General features: G+C 44.0%; 1 protein-coding gene across 8 annotated transcripts in view; it reads left to right on the top strand.

The window, feature by feature from the left end:
* The window catches only part of LOC106847957 (hormone-sensitive lipase-like), a 56,435-nt gene that overhangs the window by 10,908 nt on the left and 32,335 nt on the right, over positions 1-13,192 (top strand). For 7 of the 8 annotated variants that reach the window (XR_011498724.1, XR_011498723.1, XR_011498726.1 and 4 more), the window contains 2 exons: positions 7,495-7,654; positions 11,814-11,968. The gene's annotated coding sequence lies outside the window, so the exon portion shown is untranslated. Of the gene's footprint in view, positions 1-7,494; positions 7,655-11,813; positions 13,061-13,192 lie in introns of those variants that run through there. The other variant, XR_011498729.1, reaches the window with a different exon arrangement.

Genomic DNA, 13,192 nt, shown 5'->3' with positions numbered 1-13,192 from the left:
ACAAAGTCAGGCCAAATCAGGCTTAGACCAAATGACTTCCTCATATACTCCAATATATCCTATTCTTGCCATTTCTGTTTGTCACTTTCCTGCACTCAGGGAGGAGGAGGGGAAGGGGAGGCCAAATTCCCACAGATAGCCCAGCAGTGGTGTCCTGAGAGGTAGGGTCAGGCAGGACCTCACACTCCCCACGTCTTTGGTCCTGATCTGGAGTTGATGGTGAATCCCAGATGCCAGCTGTTCCCTCAGGCCCTGAGAGAAGCTGTGCCACAGTGAATGACATCTCTCCTGATTCTTCCCAGTAGGAAGGCTTTTATTTTTTTATTTTTTTATTTTGTGTGGTTTTTTTTGAGAAAGATTAGCCCTGAGCTAACATCTGCTGCCAATCCTCCTCTTTTTGCTGAGGAAGACTGGCCCTGAGCTAACATCCATGCCCATCTTCCTCTACCTTATATGTCGGACGCCTACCACAGCATGGCTTGCCAAGCAGTGCCATGTCCGCACCTGGCAAACCCTGGGCCGCTGAAGCAGAACATGCAAACTTAATCACTCTGCCACCGGGCTGGCCCCCAGGAAGGCACTTGAAATACCTGGGAGGACCCATCTCTTGCTGTGGGAGGCTCAGTCTGGAATATTCCATAGCAGCCCAGCCAAGGCCTATGTGCACAGATCCTAAGTGACAGGGCCTTCAGGGCCACAGGCTCACAGTCATTTCCCCCAGTGCCCACGCCTGGGCAGGGTCATCTGGGCCCTGAGTGTCCAGTCTTCACTGTCCATTATGCCTGCAATCATCTCCCTCCCCAGTGACTTGGGGCCTGAGGTCGGTTGCAGGTCACCAGTCCAGGCTGCCACATCCTCCAATCGAAGGTTCCTCCCTCGAGTCCCTGATGTCTGTCCCAGCAGCTTCACCCAGAACAAATCGAAAAAATGTTTGAGGCCTGGGGGTTGTGGCAGTAAGAACACTTGCATTGGTCTCAGGTGATGAAAAAGGTCCACAGAAGCTCAGGAGGAGCAGGTGTGCCCTCTAGTGGATGGTTCCTGCTGGAAGAAGAGCAAAAGAGGCCAGGAGAGCTGAGAGATTAAGGCTGACGTTGGACTAAGGGCACGTTCAGGTTCAGAAGGAGGCATATTTAGGGGTGATTAACTTACGGATGCCTATATCTCACCAGCTAGAAGACTGTGGTTTTCAAAGGGTGTAACCACAAGTCAGAATGACACCATTGGGTTACACTGCAAAGTGAGATGAGGGAAATGCTATAGACGCTGGGATGAAAAAATACATGATAACAAATCTATACACAATGTCATTAGACAGTCTACTCTGATGTTCTTATCATCTTATGAGGCACCTTAGCAAAGTCAGTCTATCATTAGGAAAAAATATTAAGAAGAAAATTATATCATAGGAGTTTCTCTTTATTTTTGGAGTCATACACCTTGACATCATTCCTTAAGTATGAATCTATACCCAAAAAATGGACTTCGTCAGAGACTGGCCAGTATCAGGGTCTCATTCCAAGCAAATGTGGGCTGACAGCGTCCTACCCCCCAACCTGGGGCCCCTCTCCAAACCACAGGAGACTTTGATGCTCTCTCATTAGGGTGAAGGAGGTCTTTTTAATGTCCTTGTTACCAGCACATCAGGTTCTTATTGTCCCCCAGGATGGAAATCAAGAGAGACAACAAACAGGAGTAGCAAAGTAAAAGTTTATTAGCTGTTGCACAGGAGAGGCACAAGGGAGCCAGTGCAGAAAGGAAAGGGGAAGGTAACCAGCTCTTTAGGGAGCAGGATGGTGGGGCTTTTCTTAGGCAAAAGTTGGAGAGGAGGGCCTCGTCGTGGCATGTAGAGGTGGGATCGTGCTTGTGCCTGCACTGTCATGTAGCATGCTGCTACATGCGACTCATGGATCATTAGCATGCCAGCTCTCCACCTCTGGGTGTGATTTTTATTATGATATGAGTCTAGGGTCACTTCAGTGGACTCCTAGGTGCTAGGATAAATGCCTAAGCCCAGGAAAGTCCAGAGGCTGAAAAATGTGAATCTTGGTGGCCTCTGTCTGATTCTCCTAGCTTGCCGATTGGTTAGGGACCTTATCTTGTTAGGCCAGGGGCCTTGCAGATGGCCCTGTCTCATTAGGCTGGTTCCAGTCTCATCCTCACCATTCACCCGTCCACTCTCCCACTCTGGGAAGAATCTCTTGTCCATCTTGGATTTGACATTTAAATTATCAACCTCTATTTCTGTCCTTCATCCATCCCAACATTGTGACAGACCCAAGAGGTGGCTTCTGCTCTTGATTTTGAGGGGAAAGTTCTGAAAAACACTTGCCTTCACCCACCTTGAACAGACCTCCACTTGAGTGCCGTCATCATCACCCAAAAGGACTTGGACACGTTTTTTGGCTGTCAGATGCTTTCCAACTCTCAGGGGGACACATGACTCTCTCCGCAGGGATGACCGGTAGAAACAAAGAGAAAACACATTAGTGTTCACAGAAGATCTATAGGAACACATGAAAGCTTAAAATCACAGGAGAGTCCATAAAATCCACATTCCTGTGCTGAAACATGGATCCTTGTCAGCTTTCACCATTTCCTTAGGAGATAAACTACAAAAAGTGAGCTTAACAATGAACTAGAGAATAAAGCATACATCACAGTTAGTGATAAAACTAAAATAATTTGTTTTTCCTTAAAAGAGAATCCAGTGCATTATGTTCATTTTCACAATGATGTAAGAGTGCCCTTCTGTCAACAGGCCATCTAGTTTTGTGACCTATTAGAAATGACTCCCATTTTCTCTTTAAATCTCAAATACAAAACCAGTTACGGCTCCTAGACCCTTTGCCACATCCCACCGCCTCCTACTAGTAGCAGGACAAGCTCCTCTGGTCCTCAAGACAGTAAGAGGCACCCTGGACTGTCCCTGTGCCCTGATGTTCCTGTGTCCCTGTGACACTGATACCCCAGTGCCGGGCCTGCTGCCAGAGAGTCCCTCACGCTCTGTGTGGCTCCGTCCCAACCATCACCAGAACCCTGCGATCTTCGCCTCCAGCCACATCCACGGATATCGGATATTGGGAAGTTCTGGAAACCAAATACCTACTCTAAGAACCATCCCCATGCTCACTCTCAAGGGCAGCTCTTGGGTGCACTGGGACCCTGTGACCACCCGCCAAGATACCCTGGGACAACCTGCCAGTCCCTGCAGGTGGCAGTCCCAGAGGCTTGGAGGCACTTTCCCATGAGACGGCCCTGATCTCATCACCGGCCCTTCTTTCCAATGCTAGGAGTGTCACATAAGGTGTCGGGTTTGCTAGGCTCAATACCAAGAGCCTCCAGACCCCTGGGACAGGGAGCTGGTGTTGAGTCCCCTGGCGGTGCCAAGATGGGAGATGGAAGTTTGACAATGAACCTGCAGTGAGAGCAGAAGGTGGAGCCAGAGCACAGGCTGCCATGATTAATCCCTGATGAAAGATGAGAACATCGGGTCCCTTCCTTGTCCCCAGGCGGGAACTCTGAAGAGAAGCCTCCACTCCAGCCACGATGTCTGCGAGGATGGGAAACAAGCCAAGCCAGATATCCAGCCATCCCTGTCTGTACCCAGTAACAGATGCTTAATAGACACTGTTAAATGGATGAGGGAAATCACACAACAGAAGCCTGTCACCCCCCTGTGACATCTGGGAGTCAGAGAACCTTCCCTGTAGACGCAAAGGCACTGACATCATGGGAGGAGGCCAGCAAATACCCACAACTGTCCCAGGGACAGGACTGTACCCCTTGTAGAGTTAGGAGGGAGGACAGGGGCCTCCTAACAGTGAGAGGTTAGATCACCATTCCTCCCAGAAAATCGTGCCCCCTCCCCATCTCTACCTTGTCTGGGCAGTGACTTCTCTGCCCGGAGGGCCTGGGCCAGGAGCCTGTCTCACAGAGACCTGACCTGACACAAACTCTGGATACTCCACCCCAGATATAGTTACCACCAGGGAAGTCAAGCCCTACCCTGATCACAAAGGAAGTCAGGGGTGACTCCCCATCCCCAGGGTCCCTGGTCTGTGGGGACACCTGGCTGTGGACCCATGAAGGCATCTCACCAGCCAAAAGTGTCAGGGCAACAAGGGGTATTTCCAATGCAGATGTGACAGGAAAACCGGGATGTCTCTGCTTCCATCTCAGAGGGGCTGAGGGTCCCACAGGGGCCTCCTCTCCTGTAACAGAGGAACCCATGGGATCCCCTGGCTAAGTCTCCATGTGGAGCCCCTCCAGATCCTGAGCCCTGTGAGGAGACCTAGAGCACGTGACAGACAGGGACACAGATGAGTTGGATGCAATGCCCCAGTGCTGTGATGGGAGAAACACAGGCCATTCTGGGGTCCAGCCCTCCAGGGCTTGAGACCTCACAGGTGGACTTGAGACCCCAAGAGACCACTCACTGGGTCCATCCTTTGAAGCCTTGGGGACAGAGAGCTCCTCCTGAGGCAGCACATCCACCAGGAAGCACAGGACACTGGATCAGGAGTCCACTGGACAATGCCTGTCCTCTCCCTGGGCTCACCCTGCACTGGGATGGAATCAGGCAGCCTGGGGACCCTCAGTGATAGGATGCAGGCTGAAGGGATTCTCAGTCTGGAGGTCAGAACCCATCTCTGTCCAGGGCTAAGAGACAACTCACACCCTCTGGAGACTGGCCAGCATCCCTGGTGCAGCTTGGGACACCGGCTGCAGGTCTCCTCGTACCCTCCAGGGGGCGACATCAGGACAAACACAGACAATTAGCAGGAAATTAACCCAGGAATGTGGCTTTGGCTAATCAAGAGAGGGAGCCTGATGTCCATCTCTGGTCCAATAGATACTTCTGGGCCCCTCCTATGTGCCTCCGTTGTCCTGCCTGCTTCTTCTAAGGGCCTCAGACCAGCCTGCTCTTCAGGGGTCCCTGTGTTGCTCCCCACTCCCTGCCTGGCACCACCCATGGGGAAGGCAGGGTGACCACAAGAAAGTCAGCCAGGCAGAGGACAGAGGCCCTGGGGATGGTTAGGGAGCACATAGACAGGCTCAGAGCCACAGCTCAGTCAACAGACATGGAGAGGGAGGGTGTCCCTACAACCATCCCCCAAGAACCAGGGAGCCCACAGCTACCTGACCTCTCACCACCACTATCCTCTCATCCAGGACACACAGGAAACCTCCCCCTTCACACCTGGGAACTGCAGCTCCTGAGACACCAGTACTGGATCTCTATCACTGAAAGGAGAGGCCAGACTGGTGACACTGGAGATGGAGGGTAGGTCCCCTCACCAGTCATCACTCAGTTTGTCCCTTTTTCACCCCCAGAGTTATGGGAGATCATAACTGGCCACCCCAAAATGTGTATCTTTGGCATAAGGATTATTTGGGGCTGGTTACTTTTAAGAAAGTGCAGACAGGGGAAAAGCTCTGAAAACCAAGTAGAAGTTGCCCTTTGTAAGATACATACACATTTGTAAGGGAAATCTCCATTTGTAAACATATCTCCCTCTCTGTACCAGGAAGAGGGGGATGACCTGTCCCTAGAAACCCTTATCAATAGAGAAGGGGAAGACTTAAATCTGCGTAATAACCTTACTCTTGTTCACTGTGCTTTTCTGGTAATCTCCCATGACTGACTTCCCCCAGCCCCTACATCCTCCTTTGTCTTTAGCTGAAGATAGTATTTTAAGCTGGCAGCCTTGGCCATTTTGGCAAGTTACCCAGTTTTTCTGAGTTTCTCCCATGTATACATGTGATAAATAAATGACAAGCAATAGGATATGTTGGAGTACATGAGGAAGACATTTGGTGTAAAACTAATTTGGCCTGAGCTTGTTTTGTCAAATGGGGCTGACATGGCCATTGAGCATGCATTGTATATCTGCTTTAAGTATTTACTGTGTCCCAAAGATAAGAATAATGCCCTTAAAAATAAGAATGTAACTTCCCCCACATTGGCATTTCCTTAAGGATAAGCGTCTCTCCCTAAACTAAGGATTGATTGCTGGCCTGCTGTTCTCACCCTGTGCCCACCCACTCGAGACCACTGACAGACAAATGGCAAGCAACAGCGTATTGGAGTATATAAGGAAGCCATTTGGTGTAAACCTAATTCGACCTAACCTTGTTTTCTTTTTCCAGAAGGTGCTGACGTGGCCATTGAGCATGCATTGTATATCTGCTTTAATCATTTGCTATGTCCCAAAGACAAGAACAAATGGCCTTAAGATAAAGATGCAATTTCCTCCACCTTGGCATTTCCTTAATAATAAGCATCTCTCCATAGACTAGGAATTGATTGCTGCACACACCCTGTGGCCACCCAGCTCGAGACAACAGACCTACTACCTAATGTGTGAACAGCTGTGTTGTGCCAGCTAGTCAATCTTGTGACTGTTGTAAAAAGGACTTTCCTATCATATGTGATGTATGCTCTTTGCTCCAAGTGTTAACACACCAGGTTCATTTTTGCCCACCACCTAGAAAGCCAAACACCGAGACAATAAGATTGCAGCAGAGAGAGGGTTTTAATCACAAGGCAGCCATGTGAGGAAGTGAAAGAATGAGTCTCAAATCCACTTCCCTGAAAATAGGGATTCAGGGATATTTATGGGATGGGGGCAAGGTGGTCTGAAATATGGAGATGGATGATTGGAGGTGAGGAGAGGTGAGGTAATTGATGATCTGCACAAGCGTAGTCAGACTCCATGTCTCTTCATGGGATGCATGCTCACAAAATGGTGGTGTGAGCATGACCTGAGGGTGGAGTTTTTAGCCTCTTGATGTCAAAAGGTCGCCTATCGGATACCTGCACATGCCCAGTTGATGAGCTGGTGGTCTCAACCAGCCTGGAGTGGACAAAGGGGTTCTAATTCCTGAAGAACAGCTCAAATACCCATTATCATGGTGACCCAGGCTCCAGGGAGATGTTATCTCTAGGAACCTAGTGGGAATCAGATAGCATATTGCCTAAACAACACAGTTAACAAAGGGTGGGTTAAATAGCTAAAAGCTATAATCAGTAATTGCAAAAATGAAAAAAAGTTTAGTCCCTAGCTGCTTCATCAATGACTGTTTGCTGGTTTCACAAGAGGGTATATAACCACTCTGTACGCACCACTTTAGTGCCCTTCCTTCCTTGGGAAGGAAAGCCCCAGGCTAAGCTAGTCCTCAGATCTGGCTCATAATCAACTCACCCCAATTTTCACTTATAGAGTGGTTATGGATTATTTTTGTCAACACTACAGATCTGCTACCTGCTGTGTCCAACGATTGCTTGTGAAATGCTGTGCCAGCAAAGCTATCTCATGAGTATTGTAAAAAGGACATTCCAATCATATGTGATACATGCTCTTTGATGGTATATAACCACTCTGTACACCCCTACTTCTTTGGAGTGCTCCATTCCTTTGTGAAAGGACTCTCCCAGGATATATGGTCCTCAGATCTGGCTCATAATAAACTCACCCCAATTTTTATTTACAGATTGGTTATGGATTATTTGCATCGACATTTCTTGTCATAGTCACGGCAGGATTTCAGAGAAACCCACTGGAGACCACCTGGAATCTACACTGAACCAGCATTTGGTACCAATAGGGGTCATTGAGCATCCCTGGATCACTGGATTCTTCAGGTGACCCTGGTGAGTTCTCCTGGAACCCTGACCTCTTTACTTTAAGTGAATGGTCCAGAGTTTATATGCACTGTTTCAAACCTTAAGACTAGGTGTCTTAAGGGGACACTGGTACAGACCCTAGATAGAGGAACCTAGAAGGGGGAATTCCTAGGAAAGAGAAACCTAGGGGGAATTTCCTAGGCCAGGAGAGCCTAGGGGGAACTTTGGAGTGAACGGGGCAGGCTGACCTTTTTAATTTGGCTTTAAATTGGAAAGAATTGTGTTTATAAAGTCTGAAAAAAACTGTTTGATGGAGAAATGAGAGACTGAACATGTTCAGCTCTGAAGAAAAAGGGCATTTCTCCTCTCAGCTAAAAGACATTCTCAGGTGACTAAGAACCTTAGCAGGAGTGTAAGAGGATCAAATCCTCATGATGTGTAGCAGTCCCATAGGGAACTCCACTATCATTCATGTTAATTAATTAAAGTTTCGTCTGGGGAAGTACATATGGGGAGTTGGTCACCCACTCTCTGAGCCCCCATGGCGGTTTTAGGCTGCTGGCGGGAGAAACTGAGGCATGTAAGGGAGTGTTTATTACCTTTCTTTAGGGAGTAACACTCACAAGCAGCACACTTCTGAACCACTACACTGTCCTTAGAAATTATTCAGACTTTATAGCAAAATGAAACTAAAAGAAAAGTGGGAAATGGAGTTTCTAAAAGCCCAGCCAGTTCCCAAATGGGAACCCTCCCCTCCAAACTCCAGCTGGCTTTATGCTGAGACTTTCAATTGCTTAACAAAAGAGGAAAATCTAGCCCATCACAGACTCCTAAGACTGAAAGAAAGGAACAAAAATGGGAAAAGAAGCTTTTGCAGATGCAGACTGCTAAAATTTTTTTAAACATAGGCTATAACATTTTTGTTGCATCTGTTGTTTGTGTGTGTGTGTCTATATATGTATGTTACAAATGAGTGATATTTTACCTCCAGATGGTGTAATTTCCAAAAAGCTCTATTCAACTGGTTTAAAGTAAGCACTTAGAAAAAAATTATTTCTAAATACAACTAACCCAAATGTCTTTCAAGATAACGTGATATGAAATAATCTTTAGTAAATAAAAGCTTATTTAAGTTTGCTGGTTTGATTAAAATAGACAATCCTCAGAGTTATCAGCATTGGATGTGATGCAGATGTGCAACCTTTATTCTGCATTTATTGGTCAAATAAACTGATGTTATCTCTATTACAAAACTAGTTAACAAAAATAATAACATAAAGGGTGGCTAATTTTGTCTAATGTCTCATGAAGTCTTGTAGGCAATCTATACAATTATTGGGGACAACTAAATAGATGTGTAAAAGATGAGTATGGGGTGAACTTTCAACAATAATTATGTGTTATGTGTTTGCACTTAAAATAGCTTCCAAAATCTCTTTGGTAACTTGAAACTTTGAAGTTTTTATAGGCTAATTTAAATTATAAAAATTCATTAAATGTCTAGATCATCTCTAAATAAGATAAAACATTAGATGTTAATTATTAAATATAAGTTTATCTACTCTTGGCTTCTTGTTACAGAAAAACTAAAAAGTGTTTAGGTATATTAGTAAACATGTCTTGTATTTTATTAAAAGATTGTACTATAAAGTAACATGTTTTTAGAAATTATAAAAGATATTTATAAATTTGCCAATCCACAAAATGCTATGTAAAAGAAAGTTTATAATTGCTTACTTCTTAGTTTTCACCAAAAATTAAGGTTTCTAAGGGTTAAAAATTCTAATATATGTGATTAAAGCTACTAAAAATTTAGGAAAATATATTTGTATTCAAGGAAAGAAGGTATAAAGAATGGAAATATTTTTATTTTCTTAAGAAAGATAAATTTGGGGCTGGCCCGGTGGCACAGTGATCAAGCGTGCATGTTCCGCTTCAGTGGCCCAGGGTTCACAGGTTCGGATCCCAGGTACAGACATGGCAAGCCATGCTGTGGTAGATGTCCCACATATAAAGTAGAGGAAGATGGGCATGGATGTTAACTCAGGGCCAGTCTTCCTCAGCAAAAAGAGGAGGATTGGCAGCTGATGTTAGCTCAGGGCTAATCTTCCTCAAAAAATAAAAGAAAGAAAGAAAGATAAATTTGTCCCAAAGTCGTAGGAGGAAAAAAGAAAGGCATGGGACAAATTCTGAATGTAAAAAGAAACTTATAGAAGGTTTGTTGAAGAGGAACCCTGAGGAAAGAGTTTTATGCATTGTCAAGTTGGCTAAGATGAAAATAAATTTAAGTGAATAAATTTTAATATCAGGAGTAGGCTGGTACAAAAAGTTAGAATTTGGTTTTCTCTTTCTCTTAAAAGGGATAATTTTCTTAAACTCTTAGTATGCTCTTGATAAACAGGTTATAAATGGTTTTTCTTTATTTTTAAGCTTATCTAAAAGACAGAAGATCTATGTTTTATTAAAATAACTTCCTATGTTCAAAAAGACTGAGGTCTCTCTATTAGCCTGGATGGCTAAAACACTGCACCCTGAGTTTCCCTTAGATGCAAGGAAGGATTCATACTGAACTAACACCTTTTGCCAATCTCCGTCTCTTTAAAGCCACTTGGGCTCATTCAGGGTTCCAGTGGTATGGCCACTAACTGGTATGGCATTTAGCTATATTTGTTCCTTCTTTGGGATGTCATATCACATACAGAAGCCCTTAACAGTAGTCAAGCAGGAATAGCTTTATTAAATACTGAAATGTCTTTAATGAAAAAAGCTGTCCTTCAAAATAAAATGGCCTTAGATATTTTAAACACATCCCAAGGTGGTACATATATATCATTCAAACTGAATGCTGTGTTTTTACAAATAATAAGTCTTCCAATGTGTCATCTCTGCTAAAGCACATGAAAAAAAAAATAGCTGAATGCCTTAAGTGATCCTACAGATAGTCTTGATTTGTTTGGTTGGCTCCCTTCCAGTATCAGTTCTCTTTTTTGATCTGGATTGCAATTTCTATTTCTATTACTTCTTGAAATTCTTGTACTAGTCATAATATTCAAAATAATTGCTGTTTTCTTTACTCAGTGTTATAAGACTGTCATGCAAGCTAGAGTAACGACTGCTCAGAGACTTGAGATAGTTGATCAACCTGTCTTATATGTCTTATAACCCTGTTCAATAAGTTCAATAAGGACTATGCCTAAGAACTCATTTTAAACTAATCTTTTCAAATATATTGAATTATTATCATTGTTACTGTACGTGTTCTATATTTGTGAACAATGTAAACATAAGGAGTCATAGAAAAGCACATATACAATGTTTGTGTAACAATCTAAAATTAATTGAAAATTATATAACCTATGAAATCCTTCCTCTGTTAGTATATATACCTCTATGCTTGTCCACTATATCTGATTATTTTCTTCCAACGTGCTCAACTGGGCAAATAAATGAGATAAAAGCCTAGCACCAAGGGACATGATGGATCCAGGGCAGGCAGCAACCACCCTGGCACCAAGGGACAATATTTTGATCACCAGTGCTTTCTATCAAAAGATTATAGATCAAAAGGGGAAAAATGATAAATAAATGACAAGCAATAGGATATATTGGAGTATACGAGGAAGACATTTGGGGTAAAACTAATTTGGCCTGAATTTGTTTTTCCAAAAGGGCCTGACATGGCTGTTGGGCATGCATTATATATCTACTTTAAATATTTACTATGTCCCAAAGACAAGAACAATGCCTTTAAAGATAAGAATGTAACTTTCCCCCCATTGGCATTTCCTTAATGATAAGCATCTCTCCCTAAACTAAGGATTGATTGCTGGTCTGCTGTGCTCACCCTGTGACCACCCAGCTCGAGAGCAGAGACCTGCTATCTGCTGTGTTCATCAATTGCTGTGTGAAATGCTGTGCCAGCAAAGCAATCTCATGACTATTGTAAAAGGGACATTCCAATCATATGTGATACATGCTCTTTGATGGTATATAACCACTCTGTACACCCCCACTTCTTTGGAGTGCTCCATTCCTTTGTGAAAGGACTCTCCCTGGCTATGTGGTCCTCAGATCTGGCTCATAATAAACTCACCCCAATTTTGACTTATAGATTTGTTATGGATTATTTGCATCGACACATGTTACAAAGCTCTATTTGATTTTCTCACGCCAATTTAATTCGTAGACCTGCCAGAAGGACCTAGAGAGGGTAGAGGAAATGTTCTTCCTCCCCTAGTGTTTGGCAACTTGGATGAGATAAAACTTCACTGGCTGGACACTGCTCACTCCTGGACTACTGCACCTGAGAGATCCTGGACCCCTGATAAGAGCCAGCAGGAGGTAAGAGTTGTTACCATGTCAGTCTCCTGGATCTCTGCCTGCAGGGTCCAATGGAAATGAGAGTGGTGAGTTTTTTCTTTTTCTAAATTTAGATTAGCAGGAGCAAAAATTGGGGGAAGCTAGCTTCTTGGACTCAGTGACTCTAGCATTTGCATTGAGCACTCATTGGTTAATTGATCCTTTTCCTCCCAGAGATGATGACTACTTTTCCTTGTCTCTATCATTTTTTTTTTTTTGTCATTTGTCATAAAATTGAAAAGCATAGGGCAAGACATGGGCATCTATAAGCCTATTATCTGGGAATATGCACATGAGGTGAAAGCTGTTGCTACAGGCATCTTGAAAGTCAAAAAGTCTGCAAATTTGATGGGCATGGGTCAAGCACTTAGGAGCCATTAGTGTACTCACTGCCTCATGAAGTCTCCCATGAAAGGGTAAGTTGGGTCACGAAACAGGGTAGATGACACAGGTCCCCCCACCAATTTCAGGACAATGTCCCTACAATGACAAGGGTCTCTGTAAAGCACACACAATCCCCAACCCCATGGCACCTCCCTCCTAGGTAGTATTCTGGCTCCAAGAGACCCAATGCTTAGCTAAAGTTGTTAATGTGCATCAGATGAGGTTTTCCTTTTGTCTTGTTCTTGAGAGCTTGGCTTTGTGGCCTTTCTGGTTTCTGCCATCTGGAGAATGCATGTACCAGCACACATCTTGGTGGCCAGTTCTGGAACACCTTCTCTTTGTCCAGCTATGTCAGTTCTTAGAGGAGTTTGTCATAAGGGGTCCTGATTGCTTTCATTAGGGGCCTTTGTCATCTCAACCTTTTTTGCTTGTTGTGCAATGATGGCCTTTGCTTTCTTAGACTATTTTTGGGAGTGAACTTTCTGGCTCTCTTTTGGGGACACCTCTTGCATCCATGGTTAAGCTTATTAGTATGAATCACTGTTAAGATCCTACTCATCAATGTGGCCAGATAATGGATTGTTTAAGTTGGAAAAACTTCTAAATTGGGAAAACTTCTAAATTGGAAAAAAAAAATTGTGAGAGCTCTCATCACAACTGTTTTATTAGTATCTGTGAAAAGGCCAAATTAAAAAAGGAAATAAAAAAAATAATGACTAGCCTTAAGACCCTGACTAGGGCTACAATTAAAGTGAGAAAACGTAAAAGTATAAATATGTATAAAATTATAAAGTTTGAAATGTTTGAGGTAATTTTCAATAA

Source organism: Equus asinus, chromosome 26, assembly GCF_041296235.1.
Source record: "Equus asinus isolate D_3611 breed Donkey chromosome 26, EquAss-T2T_v2, whole genome shotgun sequence".
Taxonomy (NCBI): Eukaryota; Metazoa; Chordata; class Mammalia; order Perissodactyla; family Equidae; genus Equus; species Equus asinus.
The sequence above is the reverse complement of the archived record's forward strand: the minus strand, read 5'-3'. Positions and strand labels throughout refer to the sequence as shown.